Source organism: Lathyrus oleraceus, chromosome 6, assembly GCF_024323335.1.
Source record: "Lathyrus oleraceus cultivar Zhongwan6 chromosome 6, CAAS_Psat_ZW6_1.0, whole genome shotgun sequence".
Lineage (NCBI taxonomy): Eukaryota > Viridiplantae > Streptophyta > Magnoliopsida > Fabales > Fabaceae > Lathyrus > Lathyrus oleraceus.
The window spans coordinates 148,894,988-148,904,622 of record NC_066584.1 but is presented as its reverse complement, the minus strand read 5'-3'; positions in this window follow the sequence as shown (position 1 = coordinate 148,904,622).

Sequence of the window (9,635 nt, the reverse complement as noted above, 5' to 3'; positions counted from 1 at the left end):
CAATGGTGTATGTCCTCAAAAGGAGTTTGGAAGATCGGCTTGACTCATCATGGATCGGACCATGTCTAACAGGGTTCGATTTCTTCTCTCAGATACACCATTCCATAAGGGTGTTCCAGGAGGAGTGAGTTGGGATAGGATCCCACACTCTTTCAGATGGTCATCAAACTCTAGGCTTAAATACTCACCGCCTCGATATGATCGAAGAGTTTTAATATTCTTACCTAGTTGGTTTTGTACTTCATTCTTGAATTCCTTGAACTTTTCAAAGGACTATGATTTGTGTTTCATTAAACACACACAACCATATCTACTGAAATCATCAGTAAATGTGATGAAGTACTAAAAACCTCCTCTGGCCGGCATGTTCAGTGGTCCACATACATCAGTATGTATGAGGGCCAAAAGATCATTATCTCTTTCACCTTTTCCTGTGAATGGAGACTTTGTCATCTTTCCAATTAAACAAGATATGCGTGTCTCATATGATTCATAATCAAAAGAGTCCAACAGTCCATCTTTATGGAGTTTGGAAATGCGTTTCTCATTTATGTGGCCTAATCGACAATCCCAAAGGTAAGTTGGATTTAACTCATTAGGTTTCATCCTTTTAGTCTTAATGTTATAAATAGGCATTTCAAGATCAATGACATATAGTCCATTGTTCATTTGTGCAGTTGCATAGAATATATCATTCAAATAAATTGAACAACAATTATTCTTTATTATGAATGAAAAACCGAACTTGTCCAAACAAGAAACGGAAATAATATTCCTGCTAATTGCTGGTACATGATAACAGTTCTCTAACTGAATTATTAAACCACTAGGTAAAGTCAATTCATAAGTTCCTACGGCTAAGGCAGCAACCTTTGCTCCATTACCAACTCGTAGGTCGACTTCACCTTTTGCCAATTTTCTACTCCCTTTTAGTTCTTGCACATTTGTACAAATGTGAGAACCGCATCCAGTATCTAATACCCATGATGCAGAAGTAGATAAATTAACTTTAATAACAAAAATGCCTGAAGTTTGAGTCTCTACTCCATTCTTCCTATCTTCCAGGTACTTTGGGCAGTTCCTCTTCCAGTGTGCGGTCTTACCGCAACGGAAGCAGGTACCTTCCTTTTCTATGCTTCCACTAGGCTTCAAAGCAGCACTAATGGGTTTGGGTTTGGCAACTTCCTTGCCTTTCCCTTTATCATGTTTGAGGACAATCCTCATGTCTCGGTACCAATCCAGAAAATTTGTCCCAGACAATTTTTCCTTATCAAGGATTGATCGCAAGATGTTGTTAGAGGTGTTTGCTGTCATGGTAATCTACACAAGGATTTATGAAAATATAAGTATCATTGACATATTTAATTAGGCCTTTAATTAAACATGCTCCCACTATTTTACTCAAAACAAATGACCCTCATCATCTGATTCGGAAAATGCCGTTGGAAGATTTTCTAGTGGGTCGAGATCCATATTTCACTTCGTTCTAAGTCCGCGTAGGCGGATTACACAAAACTAGGTTATTTAGGTAGGAACTCCTTCCAATTGTATCTCATACAACTCTCGAAAATTTCAATTGGGTGAATAACTCCTTATTCCAATCCATCATATGGATTATTCCCAACTCTTGCTTCTAAACATGTATAAGAAAATTATAATCAAGTTTGACTCATCGTTTTAGCAGTTGGATATTACAATTATCCCATCGCACCTTAACTAATACAAAACATGCACCTCGCGTAGGCGAAACCTACATATCCTATACCAATCTTGATGAGTGCTAAAACTCGGAAAGCAAACACATATAATATTCTCATAATTTGTTTAGTTAAGTTTGACCCATTGTTTTAACAGTTGGATATTACAATTATCCCATCGCACCTTACCAATATATAGATCATGCACCTTGCGTAGGCGAAACCTACATTATCCATTACTAGTCTTGATGAGTGTTAAAACTTGGAAAGCATAAACTTAATATTTAATTTTGAGGGAATTGCAATTTTTCTGATCTCACCGGCTTGTTTATCATATAAACCTTCTCTCACATGCATCAACATACATTCACATGCATCGACATACATACAAACAAAATGAAACAGTTATGGCCCCTAGCGCAATTGTTCTCCCAAGCCAATGAGAGAACCTAAGCTAACCTACAACGATCTAAGCTTCTCCAAGCAAGATCTTCAAGGTTGTCCTCCTTTGGCACTGACTTCTTTGCTTTCTTCATATCATTACATTACATAAAAGAAACTCGTTTAACATACGAGGGAGTGAGATGAGAAAAGAAGTTACATTTGGGAGATTAAGAGAGAGGTACGACACGCAGGTCGTATTTTAAAAACCCAAAATAAAACAAAGGAAAACTAAGGCCATAACCGATCACCACAAGACAATAATAAACACTTTATTATTATTATTATTATTAATTCCTTTAATTAATTAAAATCAAATTAAATTTCGACGACCGATCACACTACGCAGAGTTAGCCGGGGGTCCGCTGCCCGGACAGCGGGAACGCGTGTTCCGCTGCCCGGTCAGCGGACGGTGGTTCCGCTGACCGTTCAGCAGACAAGGGTCAAGGGGGCAGCGCCCCTTGCGGTGTCTAAGGGGCAGCGCCTTTAACAATTCATTTAAAATTGACGTTGTTTTTCGTATCAACACTTGATACTTCAAAGCACTTTTTCTAGCCGAACCGGTGAATTTTCCCTTGCGTTAACCGGTTAACCATATGCGTTAACCGGTTAACACTGTTTGAAAACTTTTAGAAAATTCTTTTCTGCCTTGCGTTAACCGGTTAACCATATGCGTTAACCGGTTAACACTGTTAAAAAAAAACTCAGAAAACTAAATTTCGTCTTGCGTTAACCGGTTAACCAAAAGCGTTAACCGGTTAACACTATTTGAAAACTCAAAAATTTTATTTCGCATTGCGTTAATCGGTTAACCATACGCGTTAACCGGTTAACACTGTTCGGAAAAGTGTTTAGAACGCACAACTCTTGTGCAGTCATACCCCAATCGCATAACTCTCTGACAACACAACCCTTGTGTCGTCACTAACCCTGACGCACCAATTTCAGACCGTCAAACACATCTCGATTGTTAATTCAGTATGATTGATCAACACGTCATTGCTTCACCATACTAATTTCGGATCAAGAAGCAAACGACCATTGATCGCTCAAAGGAAAACAATCATTGAGGGTTTGAATGAACGAAACAAGAACACTATATCATAAATAATGTATTTTGCATCAGGGTTACATATATCACATATATGTAACTTGATCGATTTCAATTTAACCTTTGATTCATTCTGTTTTAATCATATTATTATAGAACAAAAACAGATATCAGATTCATGGTTTCGTATGTGGCTCTGATACCACTGAAGGAGAATTGCCATCCAAGGCGCAGCGGAATTTAAAAATTTCTCCATTTAGTGATCCTTACGAATGGGCATGATCAGTGATAGAATCGTTACCTCTTGCGGTGATTCAAACCTTTGGTGCAGATCTCTGATAATGATCAAAACCTTTGATATAGATCCACGGGGCGATCACGAACGTTGAACGATGACAACGTCTCTACTCAGTCCACACGAACGGATTCCTTCAATCGTAGTGCTAGCTGTTATGAATGAAGGCTTTGAGTGAGAGAGAGATACGAAATTCCAACTCTTCAGTTGTGTTGTATTCCCATACAAAGCTTCTGCACAAGAGCTCTATTTATAGAACCACTTGTGTGGGCTTCAAGCCAAAAAGCCCACTTAAGTGCATTTTGGCCTATATCTCATAATATGCCAAAATCACTTAAGTACTTGGTACCTTACCATATTTCGTATTCTACTTAAGTACATCGTACCTTACGATGTTCCTTAATTATTCTTTCTCTCATCAATCCGTCCTTTGTGTGTGACCCTATAGGTTTTCACGGCGTTGGCAATTATATTAAATCACGCATTTAACATAATAAACAGTGAGCGGTATCTAGCAACACATCACTGCTACCCAAGTCACGAAAATGTCATGTGATCTGACAAAACCTCCTGTGATAATAATTATGTGTATAATTACCCCTTTGCCCTTATGTCTATATTGAACACAAGGTATAAACCGTGTCACCCTTGTCCAGTTCAATATTGGGCCCATAGACATTTATCCTGTTACGCAGGATTGGCAAATTCCATCTAGGACACTCATGTCCCTCAGCATGCTTCGTGGAGTACTCATTAACTGTCTTTATGGTTATCCAGTTACGGACAACGTTGGATCAGCAATAAAGCATTCGACTCTACATCTAGGATCCATAGTGGTTTCAGGTCGAAGAGTGGTATACACTATTATCACCATGAGAATAACTTATGACACTTTGCATAACTTTCTATATAGTATTCTCATAGCGGGTCAATCCGGTATAAATATTACTCCTAATATTCATACCTATGTTTAAGACTTGATAACTCTTTATCCATGATTCATGAGATGTGGTCATCAGTCTACAAACATAATAGTCTTAATGCTTTAATGTTATCCCACTTCACATTAAAGCTCGACTACGGATACTTTAAGAATAGTGTCCTTATGTTTAATGTGTTCTCATGATTAAGTCACACTTAATACATTAAACGGACTATCTATTCCAGGGACTTTATTAATCAACCATAATAAAGAAAATGCCTTTAAATAATTTGATACAAGTACCAAAAGTATTGGCCTCTAGGGCTTACACCAACACAAATGATGCATGAAATGCAATGCTTTTGATTGTTTTTAATTTCAAGGAACATATGAAGTCCACTTTGCAAATACATATATCAAATAATAACAATAATAACAATTGGAAAAATCCTCTTTTTATTCATAAAATTTGGAACGATTACACTGAGTACAATTTCAGAAACCAAATTACAAATACAAGAGAAAAGGAAACTATCATCCTAAGGATCCCTTAGCAACTGTATCGGATGAGCTGGCTGTGGGTGGATACTTCCTTCGGATGCATCGAATCTCTGACTCAAAGTATGTCTTTATCCGAGCCTTCTCAAGGATAAGCTGATGAACAATTTTCTTCCAAGCACCGGAAGGATGAGGCATACTAGAGGAAGATAAACCCTCTGGCTCTCTCTGTCTCTTCACTTCTCTATCCTTAAGAATCTCAATAAGCGCATCCTTATCTTTCGACTCAAGCTGTAATTCTTCATGCTTTCGGCTCAAAGCATGAAACCGCTCTTCCCACATATCTCTCTGTTGCTTTATCTTGATGAGTGCATCTTCCAACTCCTCTACATCTTGGTTAGGGAGATTTAACGACTCAGCCACAACCAAAGACATAGGTCTTTCACAAGCATACAATATCTTCAGCTCCAAAGCTCTCTTCTTCACCCAAATAGTGTAAGCTTCCAAAGCTACACAATTGCACAGACCAAGCTTGGACCTTCCCTTCCTATGCACATTATGCCAAGCATGTATCATCCTTTGCTTCAAATATTGGGGATCTTTATCTTCTTGATAGAAAAGACCTTCTAGCTGAGTGTTATTAGGTTTATCTCTCAAGGGGAACCCAAGTTGACGACGAGCCAAAGCAGTGTTGTAGTTGATTCCTCCTTGTGTACCAATGAGAGGCACATTAGAGAATTTACCACAACTATCAATAATATCCACACTACTCAATGCAGAGTCATACCAAACAATATCATCATTAGTGAGAGACATAAGTCTCTGAGACCACCGTAGATATTGCTTGTTTTCCAAGAAAGTCGGCGTCTGAGGCAAGTGCGAAATAAACCACTTGTACGTAAGAGGAACACAACACACAATATTCCCACCACCTTTATAATTCCATAAATGCAAAGAGAAATACATGTCACCCAATAGAGTAGGAACAAGGTTCCCAATCAACAAGATTCTAATGGCATTAATATCAACAAAACCGTCAATGTTAGGGAACAAGGTTAAACCATAGATGAGCAATACAAAGATGGCTTCAAAATCATCCATACTACCGACTTGAGAAAAAATAGTAGCTTTACCAATGAGGAACTCAGAAGTCAACCCAAGAATACCTTATTTCTTCACCAAATGAGCATCAACATAGATTTCTTCAGATGAAGAGTGTAACAACCCAATTTTAGTAATTATTTCTTATATTATTATTATTATTATTATATTTTATTTTATTTATTTGGATTGTTAATTAATTAATTGGTTGATAGGTAGTATAATAATTGATTATATTAATTAATTTGGTGTGTTAATTAATTAGTTAGTTGATATGAGATATAATTGAATAATTGATTATATTAATTAAATTGGTGTGTATATTGTGTTGGTTTAATTTATTTGAATTAAAAAGAGATATTATAATACTAGGTATTATTGGGCCTAATAATTAAATTATAAGTATCATTCTTTAACCCAAATATAAATACTAGAATAGTAAGAGGAGAGTGAGAAGTAGGATTCATTTGATGAATTGAAGGCAACAGAGAAAAAAAAGAGGAAAAGTAAGGAGAAGAACAAGAGAGAAGTTAAGGTTTCCAGAAAATTGAAGAGGTAAGGGGAGAATCCTTATTATTATGGGTTAGTATGATTGGGTCAATGGGTAGGAATATGTTATGTTGAAATCACTAAATTTCATGGTTTTTGGAATTGTTAGGTTTTGATGAGTATTCTTGATTTGTGGTGATTTAATTATGTTAAAACTGCAAATTAACTTTATATACTTAGAATATTGTATGAGTTATAATTTTCTGAGCGTTTGGCTTTTTACGGAATCGAAATCGGAGGTCTGAAAGTCCTCCAACGATGAAAAACATAGAAAATTCTGCATTCTGTTTTGTGTTAACGCGGGAATTGCATTCTGTTTTGCGTTAACCGGTTAACCAAAAGCGTTAACCGGTTAACACTGTTGAAAACCTGTTAGAAATTGTGTTCTGTTTTGCGTTAACCGGTTACCCAAAAGTGGTAACCGGTTAACACTGTTGAAATCTGCCAGAAATTCTATTCTGTTTCGCGTTAACCGATTAACCAAAAGCTTTAACCGGTTAACACTGTTAAAAAATGAAAAATTGAGATTTTAAAGGCTGTATTCAGTTTGAAATGAAATCTAAGTGTGCGTATTTAATAATTAGCCTATATTTGTGAATGATATATTGTTATGAATGTGTATATGTACCATTGGTGGATAATTCATAGAGTTGAATTATGGTGATATGTGGAATGTTAAGATGGTAGAGATGATCTTAATTGCATATGTGTTGGTATTTGTACATTCATCATGGCATGGTCGGCTTCATGGTGGAAGCGGTGAAACTGTGGGTTCACATGGTAATAGACGTTGATCCTTAATTGGAAATAGGCGTAGAAGACGTTGATCCTTAATTGGAAATAGACGTAGTGACTTGGATTCTAGATATTGAATCGGAAAGCGGTGAAACTGTGGGTTCACATAGACGTTGATCCTTAATTGGAGATAGGCGTAGCAGACATTGATCCTTAATTGGAAATAGACGTAGTGGCTTTGATCTTGTCCGGATCGGAAGCGTGGCTTGGATACTAGATATTGAATCGGAAAGCGGTGAAATGTTGGGTTCACATTGCGGTACCACATGCATAGAGTCACATGTCTTGCATTGAGTCACAATAGAGGTATGTGATAATTAAGTGTATGCATTGATGTGATTGTGATGTGTGTATGAGATATGATAATTCAATTTGGTGATGTTTGGATACATAACTTGGCAAAATATGTGATTATGTGATAATTGTAGTTATGTGTATTTTTGGGAATATAGTATTGGATTTGAATATTGTACTCCTTGAGTTTTGATGGATGTTTGAAATATATGAAGTAAATGCTGATTAATATTATTGACATGGTTATACAAGGTGTGATGAATTCCGTTAATTGTTGATTTAATCATTGTGCTTTATTATACTTCTTCATAATTATTTGAATTCTCACCCTTCCGTTTGAATGTTGCTTTACATGGCATCGTGCAGATACTCTAGAGTAGTATTGCTGAAGTAAGTAGACGGTAGCTCACTCGAGATTTAGCCGGAGAGTTTCCGTGTTTTAGCCTAGAGACTAGGTAATGAGTCAATGCTTTGGTCATGTAACACGGGGTAGATTGGTAGTATTGAATTCATATCTGATTTGAATACGTATTATGTTATTACTTGTGAACATGTTTATTTGAAGTTTGCTGTTTGAGAGGCCATAGTGCCAAATATTCTGAATATGGTTTTATTTTATCTTGAGGAGATTATTGAGAGATGATCATGGTGTAGGACATGGATCATTTTATGAAATGCATGAGTATTCATTATTTTCTGCTGCGAACGCATATACTAGATGACTCATGATATTTGAAGTGTGTTATTTTAAATGACCAGGTGTATTGTATATTGATGTTGGTTTTTGAAAGCTTTTAGTTTTTGAAAATGTCGATGTGACGCCCTTTTGTTTATATGCGTGCTTATTTAATCTGATTATACGTTAAGTATTTTGGGGTAGAAAAGGGGTGTTACATTAGTGGTATCAGAGCATGGTCGACCAGTTGGTCAATAGTCATTAGTGTTTTCCATTCTGTTGTATTTGATTTGTGTATTTGACACGACCGATACTGTTTGTCTGGTTGGTCCGTCCGACCAGGTTATTTAATTATGTTTGTTCCCTAGTATGCGACATGTGTGTGGGAACACTATCGATGCTTGTTTTATTTTCCATTGGCAGGTTGGGAATGAAATAAGTGGGGGAGAAGCGTCTGCTTCTCTTGGATGTTCCAATTGTATCGGGCTTGGATATTATGTTGCTGCATGCAAGAGTGCAGTGTTGGCTAGTTAACCTGTTTTGAGAATGTGGTGTTTTCCTGAACCCGAAGAGAGGTCGGATTCGAGGATGGTGTTGGTTAGAAGTTAATCGGGCGTATATCAACTGTTTTGAGAAGACGGTTATTTTTCCTGAGGTTGGTGCTAAGGAAGATTGGTTTGTGTCTGCTAAGCAAGTTGATGAATCGGTGCAAGGTGGTGCCGAGTTGTTTATGTTGTTGGCAACCTTAGGTATTCGTGAGAAGAGAACGATTGTAGAATTGCCAATAGTTTATGAGTTTGCGGAGGTATTTCCAGAAGATATAAGTGATTTACCGCCGGAACATGAGGGTGAGTTTTCGATTGATTTAGTTCCTGGAACTAGTCCTGCATCGATGGCTCCCTATAGAATGTCTGATTCCGAGTTGAAAGAGTTGAAGAGTCAACTTGAAGACTTGCTTGAGAAGAGGTTTATTCGTCCTAGTGTGTCGCCGTGGGGTGCACCTGTTCTGTTGGTCAAAAAGAAAGAAGGTTCTATGAGATTATGTGTTGATTATAGATAACTGAATAAAGTGACGATTAAGAACAAGTATCCACTTCCGAGGATTGACAATCTGATGGATCAACTGTTTGGAGCTTGTGTGTTTAGCAAGATTGATTTGAGGTCTGGGTATCATCATATTCGTGTAAAGGCTGAGGATATTCAAAAGACTGCTTTTCGGACAAGGTATGGTCACTACGAGTACTCTGTGATGCCTTTTGGTGTGACTAATGTACCTGGTGTATTTATTGAGTATATGAATAGAATTTTCATGATT